The following is a 24,286-nucleotide window of genomic DNA, read 5'->3' on the forward strand; positions in this document are numbered from 1 at the left end:
TAAAGGGAATGTAGCCTAAGGAAGTCAGCCGTTTCAGAAAACTTTGCAGAAAAAACTTGACTGCATTTGGCCTGTCAATGGACAATATGGTATATCATATAATAAAAAAAAATATTTCATGAAGAATATAAATATTTGTATCGGGCTTTTGGGAAGAGGAACAGGCTGTTTCCATAAATAGGGTCCCTTAGATGCCTATGTATAAAGTCCCCCTGTACTGGCTAATATCTCACAGCAAGTTGTTGCAGTACAGGGCAGCATGTAGCCTAGAGCTTAGTCTGTCAAGCCAGTAACCGGAAGGTCACTGGTTTGAATACCTGTTGATGTGCCCTTGAGCAAGGCACTTACTCTTAATTTGCTCCAGGGGCACCGTAATAATATGGCTGATCCTGTAAAACAACACATTTCACTGCACATATTTGGTGTATGTGACAATAAAACACACACACACACACACACACACACACACACACACACATATATATATATATATATATACAGTACCAGGCAAACGTTTGGACACACCTACTCATTCAAGGGTTTTTTACTATTTTCTACATTGTACATGATTCTAAATACAAGATCTGGAGTGAATCTCAAATCAAATTTTATTTGTCACATACACATGGTTAGCAGATGTTAATGCGAGTGTAGCGAAATGCTTGTGCTTCTAGTTCCGACAATGCAGTAATAACCAACAAGTAATCTAACTAACAATTCCTAAACTACTGTCTTATACACAGTGTAAGGGGATAAATAATTTGTACATAAGGATATATGAATGAGTGATGGTACAGAGCAGCATAGGCAAGATACAGTAGATGATATCGAGTACAGTATATACATATGAGATGAGTATGCAAACAAAGTGGCATAGTTAAAGTGGCTAGTGATACATGTATTACATAAGGATGCAGTCGATGATATAGAGTACAGTATATACGTATGCATATGAGATGAATAATGTAGGGTAAGTAACATTATATAAGGTACCATTGTTTAAAGTGGCTAGTGATATATTTACATCATTTCCCATCAATTCCCATTTTTAAAGTGGCTGGAGTTGAGTCAGTGTCAGTGTGTTGGTGTGTTGGCAGCAGCCACTCAAAGTTAGTGGTTGCTGTTTAAGAGTCTGATGGCGTTGAGATAGAAGCTGTTTTTCAGTCTCTCGGTCCCAGCTTTGATGCACCTGTACTGACCTCGCCTTCTGGATGATAGCGGGGTGAACAGGCAGTGGCTCGGGTGGGTGTTGTCCTTGATGATCTTTGTGGCCTTCCTGTAACTTCGGGTGGTGTAGGTGTCCTGGAGGGCAGGTAGTTTGCCCCCGGTGATACGTTGTGCAGACCTCACTACCCTCTGGAGAGCCTTATGGTTGTGGGCAGAGCAGTTGCCGTACCACGCGGTGATACAGCTCGCCAGGATGCTCTCGATTGTGTATCTGTAGAAGTTTGTGAGTGCTTTTGGTGAGAAGCCAAATTTTTTCAGCCTCCTGAGGTTGAAGAGGCGCTGCTGTGCATTCTTCACGATGCTGTCTGTGTGAGTGGACCAATTCAGTTTGTCTGTGATGTGTATGCCGAGGAACTTAAAACTTACTACCCTCTCCACTACTGTTCCATCGATGTGGATAGGGGGGTGTTCCCTCTGCTGTTTCCTGAAGTCCACAATCATCTCCTTAGTTTTGTTGACGTTGAGTGTGAGGTTATTGTCCTGACACCACACTCCGAGGGCCCTCACCTCCTCCCTGTTGGCCGTCTCGTCGTTGTTGGTAATCAAGCCTACCACTGTTGTGTCGTCCGCAAACTTGATGATTGAGTTGGAGGCGTGCGTTGCCGCGCAGTCGTGGGTGAACAGGGAGTACAGGAGAGGGCTCAGAACGCACCCTTGTGGGGCCCCAGTGTTGAGGATCAGCGGGGTGGAGATGTTGTTGCCTACCCTCACCACCTGGGGGCGGCCCGTCAGGAAGTCCAGTACCCAGTTGCACAGGGCGGGGTCGAGACCCAGGGTCTCGAGCTTGATGACGAGCTTGGAGGGTACTATGGTGTTAAATGCCGAGCTGTAGTCGATGAACAGCATTCTCACATAGGTATTCCTCTTGTCCAGATGGGTTAGGGCAGTGTGCAGTGTGGTTGAGATTGCGTCGTCTGTGGACCTATTTGGGTGGTAAGCAAATTGGAGTGGGTCTAGGGTGTCAGGTAGGGTGGAGGTGATATGGTCCTTGACTAGTCTCTCAAAGCACTTCATGATGACGGAAGTGAGTGCTACGGGGCGGTAGTCGTTTAGCTCAGTTACCTTAGCTTTCTTGGGAACAGGAACAATGGTGGCCCTCTTGAAGCATGTGGGAACAACAGACTGGTATAGGGATTGATTGAATATGTCCGTAAACACACCAGCCAGCTGGTCTGCGCATGCTCTGAGGGCGCATGCTCTGACATGTGGTTCATGAGTGTGTGGATTATGGATTTTGCTCAACAAGAACGTTAAAAAAATAATAATATATATATTGTCGATATTGATATCAATATTGTTCGAATTTGATATGTGGAATTGTTTTAAGATGGCTATACTATGGATAATTTAGCTTATGAAAGAAAGAAATATATTAGATAAAATATTGAATCTGGCCTTTACTACTATAGCCCATAGAAATGCATTGCTTATCAGCTTCATTAATGGCAAAAAAAGTGGCAATGGCAATAAACCATAAGGAATAAGGTCTTGAAGTGTCTGTCCTATATCTAGGAGATATAAGAAAACTCAAGAATTATATCTTTAAAAACAAATTCAACATGTTTAGGCACAAAACCACCTCCAGACGTTCATTCTATTTTTAAAACTGGTATTGGTTACCTTCAGAGGATGGTGTAACACTTGTGGGGGTTGTAGAGCAAAAACATAGAATACCATTGTGGGGTGGCAGGTAGCCTAGTTGTTAGAGCATTGGGCCAGGAACTTTTGCTAGATTGAATTCCCGAGCTGACACGGTAAAGATCTGTCATTCTGCCCCTGAACAATGCAGTTAACCCACTGTTCCTAGGCCATCGTTGTACATAAGAATGTGTTCTTAACTGACGTGCCTAGTTAAATAAAGGTACACATTTAAAAAATGGTGTTTGTGAGAATTTTCCCTTTCCATAGAGTGGACGATACAGATGTTTTCATGAGAGACCGATTTTCGGGATGTCTCATGGTCTGACAAACGATGCTTTAGTTCGGTCATCTTCCCCCACAGATGCAGAAAGACCACCATAGGTGGATTGAGATGCAGCCCATGCAACAACAAAACATATATAACTTTATCTTAAACTGACAGATTTTGATAGGATTTTTAAAACTATGTTACTTAGATTGATGCACATTACGTTAACATCTGACACCAGAGGGATCTATTCTTGCAATATGTAGTCTATGACATTTCATATGTAGATATGATAATTTATCACACAGTAGCTTGGATGTAGTGAACTACTTTTTCAAAGTAACTTTAGTTAAGTAAACTATATGCTTCTTAATGGTAGCTTCAGTGTAATTTTTTTGTTTTTTATCTTATGTTTGTTGGGATGTAAATTTATGTAAATTTATATATATATATCTTCTTCCTGTAAAGCACATTGCGTTGCATTCCATGTCTGAAATTTGCTGTATAAATAAAGCTTGATTTAATTAGATTTAACTTCTCCCAGTAGCATAACTTCTCCCCCAGTGTGAGGTAGTTGGTAGCTTGGTAAACTATATTTTCAGAGTAACTTCCCCAACACTGTCATCTCCATTAGACTTATATAATCAACTGTCATCACACAGCAGAGGCCAAAGTACATCTGTGTCTCACTGTAATCATGTGACAATAGGGCCAATAACAATGTACCTAACCACAAAGTGCTATTTGACTCCTCCCACTGCCCATAGTCTTGGCTCAAGTATTGACCACCACAAGCATTTGATTGGGTATTTATTAACCAAAAGCACCAGATGGTGACACCTTGTTCTAATTAAGGTCCAGTTGTTGTGACTGTAACTTAACCAGGAAATAAAGTGGATCAAGTATTTTATCTGTGGAAAGTGTTTCGCCTTCCGTCTGCATTTAATATTGACTTATTTCAGCAGTACATCCTACTTTTCAGCCAACAGGAATTCTCAGTTGGATATGTAGACTAGACATGATGTATATCAAAAATTGTGTATCGGGAGTTTTTATTTTTTGAGTCATTTTCATGTAAGGGCTTCAAACGTGGGTTTCAAACATGAGTTTCAAACAGAGGTCAAAGAAGAGTAGGGAAGGGCACTATTTATTTTCTCCTTCTAATTGTTGTTCACCTGAACAGGAAAAAAACAAAGTCCTTCATTCTAGCATAGTGTAATTAAAAACCAGTGGTTGGACATCATTATGATCTGTGAAACAGCGTGGGTGGAAAAAATGTCATATTCACAGTCCCCACGTATCCATGACCTTGCATGAGGCTGCGGTGACTATATACTGTTGTGTAATAAAAACACATCTTGATAGAATCTCACAGATAATCCAAGCTGCATTCAACCCCGTATAAATGAGATGCTCTCAGTAGATTGTATAAATTGCTGTGAGTGATCATATTGTTTAACACAAGGGGAGGTGAATGCAACATTCATACTTTAAGCTGACTAGCTGTGTATGCTGAAGACACCAAATAGGTTAAAAGGCCTTGAATGAAAAATGATCAAAGATAAATTAAATCCCATTTTATGTCTAATAAACTATTGGATGAGAAACACCAGGCATACCCAGACAACCATTGCATGAAAGAATCCTCATACATTTTTGTGTGTGTGTGTGTGTGTGTGTGTGTGTGTGTGTGTGTGTGTGTGTGTGTGTGTGTGTGTGTATGTGAGTATGCTCGCTCATGGGTGTGTGTCTATGGTATATGAGTGTAAGACTGTGTGTGTGCATATGTGTGTTTATGTGCATGTGAGTGTAGAGGGAAAGAGAGGATGCACTTAGAAAATCATCAGATAGGGCATATATGCATCAAAACCCGTAGGGACTGGTGTCCTCCACAGTCAGAGAGGGCTAAAGGAAGGAGGATGACAGCCCAGTAGAAACGAGAGAAGAGGTGGAGAGAAAGAAAAGCAGAACAACAGTAATAGAGAGAAAGAAAATTACTGAGAGAAAAGAGCGAGAGAGAGAGAGGGAGACTGAGGGGGAGTGAAAGTAAGACTGGAGAGAGGTAGAAGACAAAAAAAACCTGGGTAACAATACTGAAAGTCTGCTGGCATAATGCTTTATAACTTGTTATACGCCTGAATTAGCCTTTATAATGTCTTATAATGAGGCCGTAAGATATGATATATATCTATGTATCAAAAGTCAACTGATGAAAAATTACTCATGAATTAAAATACAAGTTATACAGTGCATTCGGAAAGTATTGAGACCCCTGGACTTTATCCACATTCTGTTACTTTACAGCCTTATTCTACAATGGATATCAAATCTACACACAATACAACATAATGACAGAGCAAAAACAGGTTTAAATACACTTGTGCAAATGTATATAAAAAAAAAATGAAATCACATTTGCATGAGTACTCGTGAGTACCCTTTACTCAGTACTTTGTTGAAGCACCTTTGGCAGCGATTACATCCTCAAGTCTTCTTGGCTATGACGCTACAAGCTTGGCACACCTGTATTTAGGGAGTTTCTCCCATTCTTCTCTGCAGATCCTCTCAAGCTCTGCCAGGTTGGATGGGGAGCTTCGCTGCACAGCGATTTTCTGGTCTCTCCAGAGATGTTCGATCTGGTTCAAGTCCAGGCTCTGGCTGAGCTGCTCAATGACATTCAGAGACATGTTCCGAAGTCACTCCTGCGTTGTCTTGGCTGTGTGTTTAGGGTCGTTGTCCTGTTGGAAGGTGATACTTTGCGCCAGTCTGAGGTCCTGAGCGCTCTGGAACAGGTTCTCATCAAGGATTTCTCTGTACTTTGCTCCATTCATCTTTCCCTTGATCCTGACTAGTCTCTGCCACCCCCATGCATCACCGTAGGTGGTGCCAGGTTTGTTCCAGACATGACACTTGGCATTCAGGCCAAAGAGTTCAATCTTGGTTTCATCAGACCACAGAATTCATCAGACCAGAGAATTTTCCTCATGGTCTGAATCCTTTATGTGCCTTTTGGCCACCATTTAAAGAGGAGTGGCTTCCATCTGGTCACTCTACCATAAAGGCCTGATTGGAGAGGTTCAGAGATGGTTGTCCTTCTGGAAGTTTCTCCCAACTCCCACAGAGTAACTCTGGAGCTCTGTCAGTGAGCATCGGGTTCTTGGTCACCTGCCTGACCAAGGCTGTACTCCCCCAATTGCTCAGTTTGGTCGGGTGGCCAGCTCCAGGAAGAGTCTTGGTGGTTCCAAAGTTCTTCCATTTAAAAATGATGGAGGCCACTTTGTTCTTGGGGCCCTTCAATGCTGCAGACATTTTTTGGTACACTTCCACAGATCTGTGCCTCGACACAATCCTGCCTCAGAGCTCTAGGGACAATTCCTTCGACCTCATAGCTTGATTTTTACTCTGACATGCACTGTCAACTGTGGGACCTTATATAGACAGGTGTGTGCCTTTCCAAGTCATGTCCAATCAAATGAATTAACCATAGGTAGACTTCTGTCAAGTTATATTATAGAAACCTTTCAAGGATGATCAACGGAAACAGGTTGCACCTGAGCTCAATTTAGAGACCCATAGCATAGCTTCTGAATACTTATTTAAATAATATTTCTGTTTTTATTTGTAATATTTTTTTCTTTTTCTTTTTCACTTCATCATTAGGGGGTAGGTATTGTGTGCAGATTCATGAGGGAAAAATGTAATTGAATGAATTTTAGAATAAGGCTGTAATGTAACACAATGTGGAAAAAGGGAAGGGGTCTGAATACTTTCCCGAATTCACTGTATATACAGTACTATTCAAAAGTTTGGACACCTACTCATTCAAGGGTTTTTCTTTATTTTTACGATCTTCTTCAATGTAGAATAATAGTGAAGACATCAAAACTATGAAATAGCACAAATGGAATTCTGTAGTAACCAAAAAAGTGTTAAACAAATCAAAATATTTTATATTTGAGATTCTTCAAAATAGCAACCTTGGTCACCTCCCAACCTTGATGACAGTTTTGCACACTCTGGCATTATCTCAACCAGCTTCATTAGGAATGTTTTTCCATCAGTCTTGAAGGAGTTCCCACATATGCTGAGCACTTGTTGGCTGCTTTTCCTTTACTCTGCGGCCAACTCATCCAAAACCATTTCAATTGGGTTGAGCACGGGTGATTGTGGAGGCCAGGTCATCTGATGTATCACCATCACTCTCCTTACACAGCCTGGAGGTGTTTTGGGTCATTGTCCTATTGATAAACAAATGATAGTCCTGCTAAGCGCAAGCCAGTTGGGATGGCGTATCGCTGCACTATGCTGTGGTAGCCATGCTGGTTAAGTGTGCTTTGAATTTTTTAATATGTCACAGACAGTGTCACCAGCAAAGCACCCCTACACCATCACACCTCCTCCTCCATTCTTCATGATGGGAACCACACATGCGGAGATCATCCATTTACCTACTCTGTGTCTCACAAAGACAAGACGGTTGTAAAATCACAAAATTGGACTCATCAGACCTAAGGACAGATTTCCACCGGTCTAATGTCCATTGCTTGTGTTTCTTGGCCCAAGTAAGTCTCTTTCAAAGTTCTTGAAATGTTCCGGATTGACTGACCTTCATGTTTTGAAATAATGATCGACTGTCATTTCTCTTTGCTTATTTGAGCTGTTCTTGCCATAATATGGACTTGGTATTTTACCAAATCTTTTGTATACCACCCCTACCTAGTCACAAGAAAGAAATTCCACAAATAAACTTTTAATAAGGCCCACATATTAAATTAAATGCATTCCTTCTGACTACTTCATGAAGCTGATTGAGAGAACGCCAAGAGTGTGCAAAGCTGTCATTAAGACAAAAGGTGGCTATTTGAAGAATTTGTTTAACACTTTTTTGGTTACTACATGATTCCATATGTATTATTTCATAGTTTTGATGTCTTCACTATTATTCTAAAATGTAGAAAACAGTAAAAATAAAGAAAAACCCTTGAATGAGTAGGTGTGCAAACTTTTGACGGGTACTGTACGTGGGTTGCACAAGTCATACAATGTAATATACTATAACTGCATGATGATGCGTTATTCCTGCAGGCTAGGTTAAGCGATATTGTAGAAAGAGGACATGATTCTGTTACTCTGCTCTCTGTATGCCTGTCATCATAGAGGATTAAAAGGATTAGAATGTACTTTGCAGTCAAACACTGTTTAATATTCAGGATTTAAATGCGCTCATGTATTTACATTACATAGGCAAAACGTGCATTTGTGTTAGGAAATCTCAACATTTTTCCAACAGGCACTGTAATACAGCAATGGAGTAAAATCATATCCTTACTTTAAAGCTTTGATAATTTCACACCAGTTGAATTGAATATTGAAGGCACGTTGATTTATCTTATTTAGTATAAAGGACATTGGAATTCTGATCTCCTTCTCGTATTTGGATGATTTATGAACTCAAAGGTGGAGATTAGCAAGTGGGAGTGACCATAGAAATTGAATGAATAGAACTGGCTTGGAACCTCTAACCCTGTCAATTTGACTGATAAACTCATGGGTACACTCGCAATGGCTGGCTGGTAATGTTATGCAATAATTCCCATGGTAATGTAGAATGTTGATTCAAATTATGTTAATTAACTGTGTGGCTCATGCAATGGAATATATTGTTTGTCATGTCAGTTGAGTTGAATTCTCCAATCACAGCACACATTGATTTGTACACACTTCCTGCTTTGGTCCTACGGGTACATTCGCAATGGCCGCCAGTCGACCCATTATGCCGTCATTGACTTGAATGGGGACGCCCGTTCTATTCATTCTGTTTCTACGGGAGAAACAGTGGGAAGGTTGGAAGACGGGGATCGAACTCTGACTCCGGGGTTGTACATGTGTAGGTATGTAGCTTGGCTACTCTTGAGGTATGTACAGTAAACCTCAGTGTCAGCTCCTATCTGGAGATGAAGGCACATCAGTCTTTAACAGTTTGCCCTCGCATGCCCTATCACTATTGAAGCACATTCCATTGTGGTAAATCTGTCTTGGCAACTACAGTATATAGCCTGCCAAAAACGTTTCATCCCAGGCCCAGCGTGCTACTGCCAGGCAAAGCAAAGTACTATCCATTTATCTTCTTTTTTTTCTTCCTTCGTTTTAAGTGAGCCTGTGCTTATGTCGAGGGCCGTGGAGATACAATGTATTGCTAGACCTTCATGTCTTTCAGTAAGGAAAGACTGTGGATGAAACGGCAGCGACCGTAAAAGGTGTTCACCAGGTGCCTCCAATAGCCTCCCTCTGGAATGTAACCCCAAATGTCTCCTGACCGTCTCCACGCTAGCCCATATAACCTCTGGGCTCCTGCCAACATTCTCCCGGTGCGCTGCACACCTGGGCCCAGTTGGGGCGCCCTCGACTTGTCCAAAGGGTTTGGGAGGTTGGGAGATGGTGGTGAATTCCATAGGTTGACCTGTGTAACAATGTATACCATCATCAGACAGAGCTGACCTCAAAGCATTAGTGTTGGTAGATAATTCTATTCCCACCTAAACACCAAAAATATTAAGCCCTCCAAGCCCCATCTTAACTCCCTTCAAAAATGTCGCTCCACACCCAATGTTCACTCTCAAGACGTAGTAAGCACTGCTCTTTCACTTGTATACAGTCTAGGCTTCGGAGTATGTCTGCCTGGATAACCACAAAGTCTCTTTATCGTGTTCTCTGCAAACCTTAATAACAGCAATGTGGTTAGCGCCAATCGGTAAAGGCCCAGTGCAGTCAAAAACTTGATTTCCTGTGTTTTATATATATTTCCACACTATGAGGTTTGAATAATACTGTGAATTTGTTCAAACTGATGATAATTCCCTTTTTAGTGTAAAAGTTGTTTGAAAAGACCACCTGAAATGTCTGCCTGTTTAGGTGGGATGGAGTTTTGGCCTGCCTGGTAACATCACCTGGCAGTATAAATTAAGCCAATAACAGATAGTTGTCTGGTTACATATCCCTCCCATTCGGCTCGTCCAATTATGCCCCTCACTCAGACCACTCCCAGACTGTCCTAGCTAAATTATTGCTTGAGAAATTGCTCTTTGTTAAAAAGCTATTTTTGACCATTTTAATTGAAAACAGTCACAGTAAGGTTCTTAATTGTTACCCATAAATGATATTGAGATAAAAATGGCTGCATTGTACCTTTAACCTTAACGCAGGAATGATGTTGTTGGCAGTTGGGCACCGCGATGCTGGGTATATTGGTACATATGGTGCCTGTGTGGACCAATGTAGTTAAACATAGACTTTGATATGAAAACAGGGGAAAGTGTAAAGAGACTGACATTAACCACAGAGAGAAATCCAGGCAGTTTTCAGGGTCATAAAACAGGACTTCACACAGTGGGACACACAGCATTTCATCATTTCTGTTGTGACTCTGCACAACATTGTAGGCAGCCGCAGGCACCAGGGAAGGCAGTAACTGTAAATGGCTATCAATTAGTCTTAGGTTATCTGGCCTGCTTTTATTGTGATCTGGATGGGGAAACAATAACCCCAGTCATAAGCCTGATTCAGACTTTAGGGCCAAACGAGCCATTCAAAGCAGAGCTGTACTGGGCTGGCCTGGTTAAGCATACATCATAGTTGCCGGAACCATGCTAAAAGAGGACAATGTGAAAAGACAGTATCTGAGCCAGCACCATATAGATCAGGTCTGTTCTACAGTGCCAATCAGGCAATAGTGTAGCAGGAGAAAGTTCGAGCTGTAACGGGGACTCGAACCTTACTCCTACAATGCAGAGCCAAGCATCATACGGACTATACCACAAAAGCCCAAGCCTCTGGGTAGAAGTAGTATAACGCTCACACACACTGGTTACATTAGTACTCACAAACTCACTCTACCATACGCTCACTCAAATATAGTTTATTTGAGGAGAGAAAGTTTAAAAAAAGATGAAGTCACAGAGCTTGTATGGAAATCTTTTGAGCCACCCTGTGGTTATAATGTGGAATGGCAGTCATTACCACAATGGACTAATTTATTAAAACGTTTGTTCAGAGAAAGGCAGCTGCAAAGTGCATCTGTAGAGCCCTGAGGGACTCTTGGAATGTTAGCAACATTACTGAGGTCATAAACAAATATTAAAAGGGCAATCTGCTCAGAGGAAAGTAGAACTAAGCTCATTATGCATTTATAAGTTATGTTCTCTAAGAATCCATGGCTAATTATCATCAATTTAAAAAGTAAACAATTGTATGTACCAATCCTGGATTGCCCGTTTAATGTACCTGATGCTGCATTCATAACCAAGTGGGAAGATGGTAATTACCAGTTGTGAAGTTGTAAATACCAGTTGGATGCATTCAATCTAAAAGTACAGCCATCATGCTTGTAAACAAATTATAGTGTTTAAAAAATATATGAATAGATTTATTTGTAGAAATGTTTTGTTGTTGCATTTAACTGATGAATTTATTTTGTTGTCTGCGCTACAGAGTGCTATATCAGCCCGGTAATACAGGATTAGTAAAGGCCCAGTGCACTACTTTTCTGGTAATTTGTACATTCTGATTTTTCAGGTGGTGCTGCAGTACCCCATCAGAACCCACAATACACACTTGTTTTCTATATGTCATGGATTGTTAGTCCTTGTATCTAGAGCTCTGTATATGAAACAAGTAAGCTATTTGTTCTGAAATGTGGCTCAGGGATAAGACTACACCACTCTTGTGTAGGAGTGCAGGGGGTCAGTAAGGTATGTGGGTGCCAGTCCATTGATTGCTTTGTAGGTGAGCATGAGCTATTTGAAGATGATCCTGTATTGAAGTGGGAGCCAGTGGAGTTTGATGAGGGTGGGGGTGATGTGGGCCCAAGGTCTGGTGTGTGTGAGGACTCCCGCAGCTGAATTTTAATATGTTGAAGTCTGTCCAGTGTTTTGGCGGGGAGTCCGTAGAGAAGGCCGTTGAAGTAGTCCAGGTGTGATGAAACCAAGACGTGAATGAGGGTTTCAGCACTGGGGTCAGTGAGAGAGGGTGTTGCTTTCAAATGACAGAGTGTGGTCAAATGTAACACCAAGGTTCCTGACTGTTGTGTTGGATGGGATGGTGCAGCTGTCAGTTGTCATGTTGAGTTGGATGGGATGGTGCAGCTGTCAGTTGTCATGTTGAGTTGGATGGGATGGTGCAGCTGTCAGTTGTCATGTTGAGTTGGATGGGATGGTGCAGCTGTCAGTTGTCATGTTGTGTTGGATGGGATGGTGCAGCTGTCAGTTGTCATGTTGAGTTGGATTGTCATGTTGTCATGTTGTGGATGGGATGGTGCAGCTGTCAGTTGTCATGTTGAGTTGGATGGGATGGTGCAGCTGTCAGTTGTCATGTTGAGTTGGATGGGATGGTGCAGCTGTCAGTTGTCATGTTGAGTTGGATGGGATGGTGCAGCTGTCAGTTGTCATGTTGAGTTGGATGGGATGGTGCACCTGTCAGTTGTCATGTTGAGTTGGATGGGATGGTGCAGCTGTCAGTTGTCATGTTGAGTTGGATGGGATGGTGCAGCTGTCAGTTGTCATGTTGAGTTGGATGGGATGGTGCAGCTGTCAGTTGTCATGTTGAGTTGGATGGGATGGTGCAGCTGTCAGTTGTCATGTTGTGTTGGATGGGATGGTGCAGCTGTCAGTTGTCATGTTGAGTTGGATGGGATGGTGCACCTGTCAGTTGTCATGTTGAGTTGACCCAATCACACTAAATCCACCAGATTAGAGGCATTATGGATGAAACACGTTTTATTGAGAGGTGCGTAAATTGGACCATATTTCTGTCCAATCTGAGTATTTAAAATGCAATGAGTACTTTTGGGTGTCGGAGAAAATGTATTGGAGAAAAATGTGAATACAGTACTTTCTTTAGGAATGTAGTGAAGTAAAAATTGTCAAAAACATAAATAGTAAAGTACAGAAACCCCCCAAAACGATGTAAGTACTGCTTCAAATATGTATACTTAGTTACTTTACTTCACTGACAGTAGGTCTATGCTCATGGGCTTCCCAAGTTCAACCAGTGGTGCAAAAGTTGACACAAATTCACACCTCTTTGAATGGGTAGGGCAGGATATCCTGTAAATCATTGCGTCTGTCTCGTACACGCAGCCGAAGTTGTCAGACGCGCGCCTCCGTGCTTCATGGTGGATTACGTTATTGTAGTATGTATATTCGCGCACATGTATTGGGCTATAGATATGTTTACGATGTAGCCTAACATATGCTGGTTTCAAGGTAACCTAATAGCGTTTATCTAGAACACACACAGAAATACAGAACGCATCGAGGAAGGAGCCACGCGCTCAGGTAAGAACACATTTCTTGCTGTTTTCTTAGAAAATGTATGTATTCATTTTTTTTTCACAGGAAAAGTAGCTAAATAGAGTATATGCTCTACACAGACTAGAATGCGCGTTAACATTCTGATTTAGATTTAAAATATATTTAGCTTTTCTTTATCAGCCTACCTGTGAACATTTTCGTTATTTTACAAGTATTTCGTGTTTAAAATGTTTAAACAAATGTACACGTCTAACATCTTTCACTGCACTAATGATGAGTCTCTACTAGAGCCAGAGTTGACGCCAAGAAACCTAAATGATATTATACAGTATTAGAAAACATTGAACAAGCCGTTCTTAAAGGGAAATCTGGGATTGGTACGTCTATGCATGGACTTTTCTATGAATTACATATAGCCATTCATTCTTGAAGAATTTATAAATAACTCATGAGTTTAGTTCAACTTTCCAACCCCATCAGAACCCAAAATATCGCCTAAACATGTTTTATTCCGTTGTTTGTATACAATGGAATAAGACACTAGTGTATTTCTAACATTTACAAATGGTTCAAATATAATTGTGATCTCATGGATGGTCAGTCCATGCATCCATAGCTCCGTCAAGGAATTTGAGAGTGGTTTCATTTTTCCAGCAACATCCCTCAGCTGTTTACCCCCCCAAAAATGGTGGGGTAACTGCTTTGTTGCTAATAATACTAATAATTACAAATTCTCATTTACAATGACTAACTACCCGGGAACAGTAGGTTAAATGCCTTGTTCAGGGCAGAACAACAGGTTTTATCTTGTCAGCTCAGGGATTCAATCCAGAAATCATTTGGTTACTGGCTCAACGCCATAACTACTTGGCTACCTGCCACCCCAGGTAGGCATAATTGGCAGAATCTTCCATAAACCCCCCAAAAAAATGGTTAGTGAAGGTGCTGGATGCTAAATGCTAAACTGGAAAAAAGGAACATATTATTTTACTTTCCCTATTGAAAAATGAGAATACAAGTATAACTACAGTAAAGTACACACACTGAAGGGTAAAAAAATCATGTTTTGAGTAAAATAGTGTCTTTTAGACACAATTGCGAAATGCAAGTGTTTGCCAATTCAGTGCGTTGGTCTGATGGTGCACTCTGACGTAATTGGCATCCCGCCTTCCTTGTGGGAACAATAGAGGACCAATTCAGTGCGTTGGTCTGATGGTGCACTCTGACGTAATTGGCATCCCGCCTTCCTTGTGGGAACAATAGAGGACCAATTCAGTGCGTTGGTCTGATGGTGCACTCTGACGTAATTGGCATCCCGCCTTCCTTGTGGGAACAATAGAGGACCAATTCAGTGCGTTGGTCTGATGGTGCACTCTGACGTAATTGGCATTGGCATCCCAATAGAGGACCAATTCAGTGCGTTGGTCTGATGGTGCACTCTGATGTAATTGGCATCCCGCCTTCCTTGTGGGAACAATAGAGGACCAATTCAGGGTAAAAGCGCAGAAAGACCCCCTCCACCCACTTGTACTATGTCAGAGGAAATCAGGTGATTAAAGAGGTTCTATGGAAACTGGAGTGGGTCTTTAATGGAGGTAATCTGACCGACAGTTTAGCCTCTATTAAAGTACATTTGCATCTGACTGGAAGTGTGCAGATAGTTTGAATGAGTTATGCGTTGCGCTCTTTCACCAAGTTGTAAAATGAACAGACACTGGCTACTCTTTGGCAAGAAACAGTATGTGAACCCTTTGGAAATACCTGGATTTCTGCATAAATTTGACATCAAATTTGATCTGGTCTTCATCTAAGTCACAACAATAGACAAACACAGTGTGCTTACAATAATTTGTTTGTTATTAGTTAATTTGTCTTGTCTATATTGAATATATAATTGAAACATTCACAGTGTAGGTTGGAAAAAGTATGTGGACCCCTAGACTAATGACTTCCCCAAAAGCTAATTGGAGTCAGGAGTCATCTAACCTGGAGACGAATCAATGAGACCAGATTGGGGATTTTGGTTAGAGCTGCCCTGCCCCGTAAAAAACACACACAAAATTTGAGTTATTTGAGTTTGCTATTCACAAGAATAATTGCCTGATGTGAACCATGCCTCAAACTAAATAGATGTCAGAAGACCTAAAATTAAGAATGGTTGCCTTGCATAAAGCTGGAAAGGGTTACAAAAGTATCTCTAAAAGTCAGTCCACGATAACACAAATTGTCTATAAATTGAAAAATTTCAGCATTGTTGCTACTCTCTCTAGGAGTGGCCATCCTGTAAAGATGACTGCAAGAGCACAGCGCAGAATGTTCAATGAGGTTAAGAAGAATCATAGAGTGTCAGCTAAAGACTTACAAAAATCTCTGGAAGATGCTAAAATCTCTGTTGATGAGTCTACAATACGTAAAACACTCAGCAAGAATGGTGTTCTTGAAAAGACATCATGGAAGAAGCCACTGCAGTCCAAAAAAACATTGCTGCACATCTGAAGTTTGCAAAAGTGCACCCGCTACTGTCAAAATATTATGTGGATAGATTCAACTAAAGTTGTGTTGTTTGGAAGGAACACACAACACTATGTGTGGAGAAAAAAAGGCACAGTACACCAACATAAAAACCTCCCAACTGTAAATGATGGTGGAGGTAGCATTATGGTTTGGGGCTGGTTTGCTGCCTCAAGTCCTGGACAGCTTGCTATCGTCCACATAAACATTTATTCTTAAGTTTATCAAGACATTTTGCAGGAGAATGTAAGGCTATCTGTCCGCCATTTGAAGCTCAACAGATGTTAGGTGATGCAAAAGGACAACCATCCAAAATACAGAAGTATTGAAAGTATTCACCCCCTTTGGCATTTTTCCTATTTTGTTGCCTTACAACCTGGAATTAAAATTGATTTTTGGGGGGTTTGTATCATTTGATTTACACAACATGCCTACCACTTTGAAAATGCAAAATATTTTTAATTGTGAAACAAACAAGAAATAACACAAAAAAACTGTTCTTGAGCGTGCATAACTATTGACCTCTCCCAAGTCAATACTTTGTAGAGCCACCTTTTGCAGCAACTACAGCTGCAAGTCTCGTGGGGTATGTCTTTATAAGCTTGGCACATCTAGGCACTGGGATTTTTTGCCCATTCTTCAAGGCAAAACTGTCCAGGTCCTTTAAGTTGGATAGGTTCCGCTGGTGTACAGCAATATTTAAGTCATACCACAGATTCTCAATTGGATTGAGGTCTGGGCTTTGACTCGGCCATTCCAAGACATTTAAATGTTTCCCCTTAAACCACTCGAGTGTTGCTTTAGCAGTATGCTTAGGGCCATTGTCCTGCTGGAAGGTGAACCTCCGTCCCAGTCTCAAATCTCTGGAAGACTGAAACAAGTTTCCCTCGAGAATTTCCCTGTATTTAGCGCCATCCATCATTCTTTCAATTCTGACCATTTTCCCAGTCCCTGCCGATGAAAACATCCCCACAGCATGATTCTCCACCACCATGCTTCACTGTAGGGGTGGTGTTCTCGGGGTGATGGGAGGTGTTGGGTTTGCACCAGACATAGAGTTTAAGATACGTTTTTGTCTAATCTGACCAGAGTACCTTCTTCCATATATTTGGGGAGTCTCCCACATGCCTTTTGGCGAACACCAAACGTGTTTGCTTGTAATTTTCTTTAAGCAAAGGCTTTTTTTCTGGCCACTTTTCTGACCCAGCTCTGTGGAGTGTATGGCTTAAAGTGGTCTTATGGACAGATACTCCAATCTCTGCTGTGGAGCTTTGCAGCTCTTTGTTGCCTCTCTGATTAATGCTCTCCTTGCCTGGTCCATGAGTTTTGGTAGGTGGCCCTCTCTTGGCAGGTTTGTTGTGTTGCCATATTCTTTCATTTTTTTAATAACAGATTTAATGGTGCTCCATGGGATGTTCAAAGTTTTGGATATATTTTTTTAACCCAACCCTGATCTGTACCTCTCCACAACATTGTCCCTGATCTGTTTGGTGAGCACCTTGGTCTTCATATTTCTGATTGCTTGGTGGTGCCCCTTGCTTAGTGGTGTTGCAGACTCTTGGGCCTTTTAGAACAGGTGTATATACAGTGCCTTGCGACAGTATTCGGCCCCCTTGAACTTTGCGACCTTTTGCCACATTTCAGGCTTCAAACATAAAGATATAAAACTGTCTTTTTGTGAAGAATCAACAACAAGTGGGACACAATCATGAAGTGGAACGACATTTATTGGATATTTCAAACTTTTTTAACAAATCAAAAACTGAAAAATTGGGCGTGCAAAATTATTCAGCCCCCTTAAATTAATACTTTGTAGCGCCACCTTTTGCTGCGATTACAGCTGTAAGTCGCTTGGGGTATGTCTCTATCAGTTTTGCACATCGAGAGACTGAAATTTTTTCCCATTCCTCCTTGCAAAACAGCTCGAGCTCAGTGAGGTTGGATGGAGAGCATTTGTGAACAGCAGTTTTCAGTTCTTTCCACAGATTCTCGATTGGATTCAGGTCTGGACTATGACTTGGCCATTCTAACACCTGGATATGTTTATTTTTGAACCATTCCATTGTAGATTTTGCTTTATGTTATGGATCATTGTCTTGTTGGAAGACAAATCTCCGTCCCAGTCTCAGGTCTTTTGCAGACTCCATCAGGTTTTCTTCCAGAATGGTCCTGTATTTGGCTCCATCCATCTTCCCATCAATTTTAACCATCTTCCCTGTCCCTGCTGAAGAAAAGCAGGCCCAAACCATGATGCTGCCACCACCATGTTTGACAGTGGGTATGGTGTGTTCAGGGTGATGAGCTGTGTTGTTTTTACGCCAAACATAACGTTTTGCATTGTTGCCAAAAAGTTCAATTTTGGTTTCATCTGACCAGTGCACCTTCTTCCACATGTTTGGTGTGTCTCCCAGGTGGCTTGTGGCAAACTTTAAACAACACTTTTTATGGATATCTTTAAGAAATGGCTTTCTTTCTTGCCACTCTTCCATAAAGGCCAGATTTGTGCAATATACGACTGATTGTTGTCCTATGGACAGAGTCTCCCACCTCAGCTGTAGATCTATGCAGTTCATCCAGAGTGATCATGGGCCTCTTGGCTGCATCTCTGATCAGTCTTCTCCTTGTATGAGCTGAAAGTTCAGAGGGACGGCCAGGTCTTGGTAGATTTGCAGTGGTCTGATACTCCTTCCATTTCAATATTATCGCTTGCACAGTGCTCCTTGGGATCTTTAAAGCTTGGGAAATCTTTTTGTATCCAAATCCGGCTTTAAACTTCTTCACAACAGTATCTCGGACCTGCCTGGTGTGTTCCTTGTTCTTCATGATGCTCTCTGCGCTTTTAACGGACCTGTGAGACTATCACAGTGCAGGTGCATTTATACGGAGACTTGATTACACACAGGTGGATTGTATTTATCATCATTAGTCATTTAGGTCAACATTGAATCATTCAGAGATCCTCACTGAACTTCTGGAGAGAGTTTGCTGCACTGAAAGTAAAGGGGCTGAATAATTTTGCACGCCCAATTTTTCCGTTTTTGATTTGTTAAAAAAGTTTGAAATATCCAATAAATGTCGTTCCACTTCATGATTGTGTCCCACTTGTTGTTGATTCTTCACAAAAAATACATTTTATATCTTTATGTTTGAAGCCTGAAATGTGGCAAAAGGTCGCAAAGTTCAAGGGGGCCGAATACTTTCGCAAGGCACTGTATACTGAGATCATGTGACACTTATATTGCACACATGTATAATTTATTTAATTTATTATGTGACTTCTGAAGGTAATTTGCACCAGATCTTATTTAGGGGCTTCATAGCAAAGGGGGTGAATACATATGCATGCGCCACTTCTCCATTTTGTAGAATTTTTTGAATCAAGTTATTTTTTAGAATTTCACTTCACCAAATTGGACTATTTTGTGTATGTCCATTTCATGAAATGAACGTTTTTGCTAGTTGACGTACTGTTAGAGAGAGAGCTGGCCAAAAGTTGGCTTACATTATCTATTATTTTTTTCCTCAATCAAAGTAGACCTGAATTAAACAATGAAACCATCGGCAAAATGATTGAAGATTGATATTCTGATGTTTTTTCAGTGCAATGTGAGTTGTATTAGTCAGTATGTCAATGTAACGTTATTGATGTGTCAGCTAATTATCTACTTTTCACACTGACATAGTAATAAACAGCTCTAATGTTCGCCGGCTTCACTGTCACGGTGTACATTAGAAGTATTGTCTGGGACGATTTCTTCATCCCACTTAAGGCTGTTGTGGTGACCATATTACCGTCATACCGGCGGTCACGAGTCATGAAGGCAGTCAAATTCCATGTGACCCTTTAGTCACAGTAATTAGGCTTCTCCAAGCTCTGATGCTGCTGATGGTCATTAGTAGCATACCAAACTTGCTAACTGCCTGGTACTCAGCACTATATTGTCCCTCTCGTCACTCTGACATCAATGCAAATGTAATCGAAAATCTAATCAAACACTTCATGAGAGCCCAAGATCTCATGTTGCGCAACATTTGTATAGGCTATGCAATTGCACAAGAAAACAGAGTGATGGCCTCTTCAAGCTTTCTATAGGCTAGGCCTATGTAACGTTGTACGCTGATAGTTGGGAAGCAAGTTCAGGGAGTGAATACATTTAAGAAACAGAAACAATGACAATTGGGGAAGAAACCAAAGGGAGTGACATATAAAGGGCAGGTAATCAAGGAGGTGATGGAGTCCAGGTGAGTGTCATTATGCGCAGATGCACATTACAATGGTGACTGGTGTGCGCCATAACGAGCAGCCTGGTGACCTAGAGGCCGGAGAGGGAGCCTACTGTATTTATTTCTCAACTTTATTAATATTAAGCACATTGTTTATCTTTACAACAGGAGTAGAGCCTACCTGACTGACATGAAAATAAACCACGGGGAAAGGGTCCTCCATTCACTATTTAAGTGCATATATAACATGTGTTTTTACCTGTTGCCCCTGTTTTGTGATAGGTGCATGATAATGGTCCATTCTAAATCAAAACAAATGTCACACATATATGATTTAGGACATGTAAAGACAAGATTTAATCAAGAATAGTCTGAGGGGTGACAATATTAGCCAATTATATATTATCACTTGTGAATCATTGTCACGCCCCATGGTGTATAGGTCAGAGCGTGACTAGGGGGGATTCTAGCGTTTCTATTTCTATGTTGGTATTTGTATGGTTCCCAATTAGAGGCAGCTGATTATCGTTGTCTCTAATTGGGGATCATACTTAATTAAGTTGCCCATTGTTCCCACCTGTGTTGTGGGATAGATTATTTTCAGTTAGTGTCTAAGTGCGCGCTGTACTGGTGTCGCTGGAATTTCATAATTCCTATTAATTAAATCGCTCAGTCTATTTTATAAGAATTTGTAAGATTCCTATTTGCATAAAATAGACAGAGACCAGTCTTATCAAAATTAGATAATAGTATTTATTCTCGGAGCGCGCTGCCATGTAACCACGAACAACAGTTTATATACAAAATGTGATGTCATAGGGCATAAAATGTTCTTCCTCCTATCAACCAGGACCCAACAAAAGTTGAAAGGTTTATTCCCACCCCTTCGCTCTCTCACTCCAGACACACAGTTAAATCAAGATAAAACTTCAGAAGTTTTCATCCATCACCATTCAGCAGACAGTTCCAGCTAATGGAAAACCTAAGAAAACACACACTGCCTTATCTAAACATCCCAGAGCTAAGTTGAGTTGGTTCAACCATAGGTTATCGACCCTTTCTGTTTACTTAACCTGTTGAAACTCCCCATCCCGGATCCGGGATTGTGACTAAAGCCTCAGGCTCATTAGCATAACGCAACGTTAACGATTTCTGAAAATCGCAAATAAAATGAAAATAATGTGTCTGCTCTCAAGCTTAGCCTTTTCTTAACAACACTGTCATCTCAGATTTTCAAAAAATGCTTTTGAACCATAGAAATTGACTAATTTGTGTAAGAGTATGCTAAGCTAGCTTAGCATTTTGAGTAGCATTTAGCACGCAACATTTTCACAAAAACCAGATAACCAAATAAATAAAATCATTTACCTTTGAAGATCGGATGTTTTCAATGAGGAGACTCTCAGTTACATACCAAATGCGCAGTTTTTCCTGAAAGCGTCTGTGTTAGGAGAAATCCGTTTGTACATCGCATTTATAATGAACCGAAAATTCAGTCACCTACAACGTCAAATTTTTCCGAATTAACTCCATAATATCGACCGAAACATGGCAAACGTTGTTTGGAATCAATCCTCAAGGTGTTTTTTCACATATCTCTTCATTGATATATTGTGGAAGCTTGCATTCTTCTCTAAATTCCATGGAAAAATACTTGCAGCTGACTTTTGCGCACCAATTTCGGCGCAGGACACCGGGCGGACACCTGGTAAATGTGGTCTCTTATGGTCAATCTTCCAATGATATGCCTACAAATACGTCACAATGCTGCAGACACCTTGGGGAAACGACAGAAAGGGCAGACTTACTCCTCTCACATTCACAGCCATATAAGGAGACAATGGAAAACAGAGCCTCAAAAATCTTGCTCATTTCCTGGATGCCGTCTCATCTTGGTTTTGCCTGAAATTCACGTTCTAGGGCACGCACAGAAAATATCTTGGTAGTTCTGGACACGTCAGAGTGCCGAAAGCTATCAATTATATGCATAGTCGAGCATCTTTTTGTGACAAAATATCTTGTTTAAAACGGGAACGTTTTTCATCCAAAAATGAAATAGCGCCCCCAGAGCATCAAGAGGTTAAAAACCCACAATTCCAGTCTTCTCCAACCTGTCTGGAATGGTATTTATTTTATTTAATTACCCCTTGTCTCATGCTCCACAACCCCTCCCTTATGAATTAATATTATTAATCAGATATAATAAAACAGATTATAATTTTCATTTAGTTATAGTTCTATTTATAATGTAGATATTGTTTAGTCATTATTCATAAAATTCCCAACAACTGGACGTTGGTTTTTTCTTTGTTGTTTTTGTTAAGTTTAACTTTGAAATAAAGTATGTGGAACTATATGCACGCTGTGCCTTGGTCCGCTCCTTTCGACAACATGACAATGATGCTCAGCTTAAGAAACAATGCCTTTTTTGCGACTTTTTCGAATCATAGTCGCACACCTCATGTAGCCTAGCCCATAGGCCATATGTTTTGATAAGGTTTGTATCACACCTCATGTAGCCTAGCCCATAGGCCATATGCTTTGATAAGGTTCGTATCACACCTCATGTAGCCTAGCCCATAGGCCATATGCTTTGATAAGGTTTGTATCACACCTCATGTAGCCTAGACCATAGGCCATATGTTTTGATAAGGTTCGTATCACACCTCATGTAGCCTAGCCCATAGGCCATATGTTTTGATAAGGTTCGTATCACACCTCATGTAGCCTAGCCCATAGGCCATATGTTTTGATAAGGTTTGTATCACACCTCATGTAGCCTAGCCCATAGGCCATATGTTTTGATAAGGTTCGTATCACACCTCATGTAGCCTAGCCCATAGGCCATATGTTTTGATAAGGTTCGTATCACACCTCATGTAGCCTAGCCCATAGGCCATATGTTTTGATAAGGTTTGTATCACACCTCATGTAGCCTAGCCCATAGGCCATATGTTTTGATAAGGTTCGTATCACACCTCATGTAGCCTAGCCCATAGGCCATATGTTTTGATAAGGTTTGTATCACACCTCATGTAGCCTAGCCCATAGCCCATATGTTTTGATAAGGTTCATATCACACCTCATGTAGCCTAGCCCATAGGCCAAATGTTTTGATAAGGTTTGTATCACACCTCATGTAGCCTAGCCCATAGGCCATATGTTTTGATAAGGTGTATTAATTTGAGATATATCGCATCCCACAACTGTCCTGTACTATTTTTTGGTATATTTATTTCTCGCACAGAATAGGTCAACTTTTGTAATATGGGGATAGTAGATTGACATAGGCTAGTGCTTTTGCTGTTCGTTAGGCCTACTCATCTTGTTGGCTGACGAAAAGTAAATGTAGACCGTTCTTCCAATATGGACCTCGGAATTGGATAAGGACGCAAGCAGTTGCGTGACCGATGTATCTGTCTTCACTTGTAGACTGTCTTCTTCATGTGAGTGAGAGGTGCTTTGTAGCGCAGCACTCAGGGAGAAAGCACAACGCTAGCCCTTGGTAACGCAGACGCTCGTGAGCAGTGTGGGTGCAATAATTTAATAATATAGATTTCTAAATGTATTATGCAACGCTCGCGCATCTGAAGCAAGCGGTGTGGTCAGCCTGTAACGTATGTGTTCACCTTAGTAACCTAAGCTCATGTGGTCACATAGAAACCTAACGTATGTGTTCACCATAGTAACCTAAGCTCATGTGGTCACATAGAAACCTAACGTATATGTTCACCATAGTAACCTAAGCTCATGTGGTCACATAGAAACCTAACGTATATGTTCACCATAGTAACCTAAGCTCATGTGGTCACATAGAAACCTAACGTATGTGTTCACCATAGTAACCTAAGCTCATGTGGTCACATAGAAACCTAACGTATGTGTTCACCATAGTAACCTAAGCTCATGTGGTCATATAGAAACGTATGTGTGCGTTGTGCATTTTCCTTTTCAATCATGATTACATGTTTTGATTGCACTTCCACTCACGTTAGTTGAGCGCCCTCCATTTATTTTCATTATCAATATTTATTTACAGACACTGTAACTGCCACATGATTTTCTGCCCATGTATTTCATTGAGACCACGCATTCTAGGCACACATGA

The 24,286-nt window shown here is 41.0% G+C and overlaps 1 protein-coding gene across 1 annotated transcript in view; it reads left to right on the forward strand.

The window, feature by feature from the left end:
* The first annotated feature begins 13,298 nt into the window (after nt 1-13,298).
* The window catches only part of LOC135508441 (platelet-activating factor receptor-like), a 58,099-nt gene continuing 47,111 nt past the window's right edge, over nt 13,299-24,286 (forward strand). The window contains exon 1 of the mRNA XM_064928626.1: nt 13,299-13,467. The gene's annotated coding sequence lies outside the window, so the exon portion shown is untranslated. The remainder of the gene's footprint in view (nt 13,468-24,286) is intronic.

This window comes from Oncorhynchus masou, chromosome 21 (genome assembly GCF_036934945.1).
Source record: "Oncorhynchus masou masou isolate Uvic2021 chromosome 21, UVic_Omas_1.1, whole genome shotgun sequence".
Classification (NCBI taxonomy): Eukaryota; Metazoa; Chordata; class Actinopteri; order Salmoniformes; family Salmonidae; genus Oncorhynchus; species Oncorhynchus masou.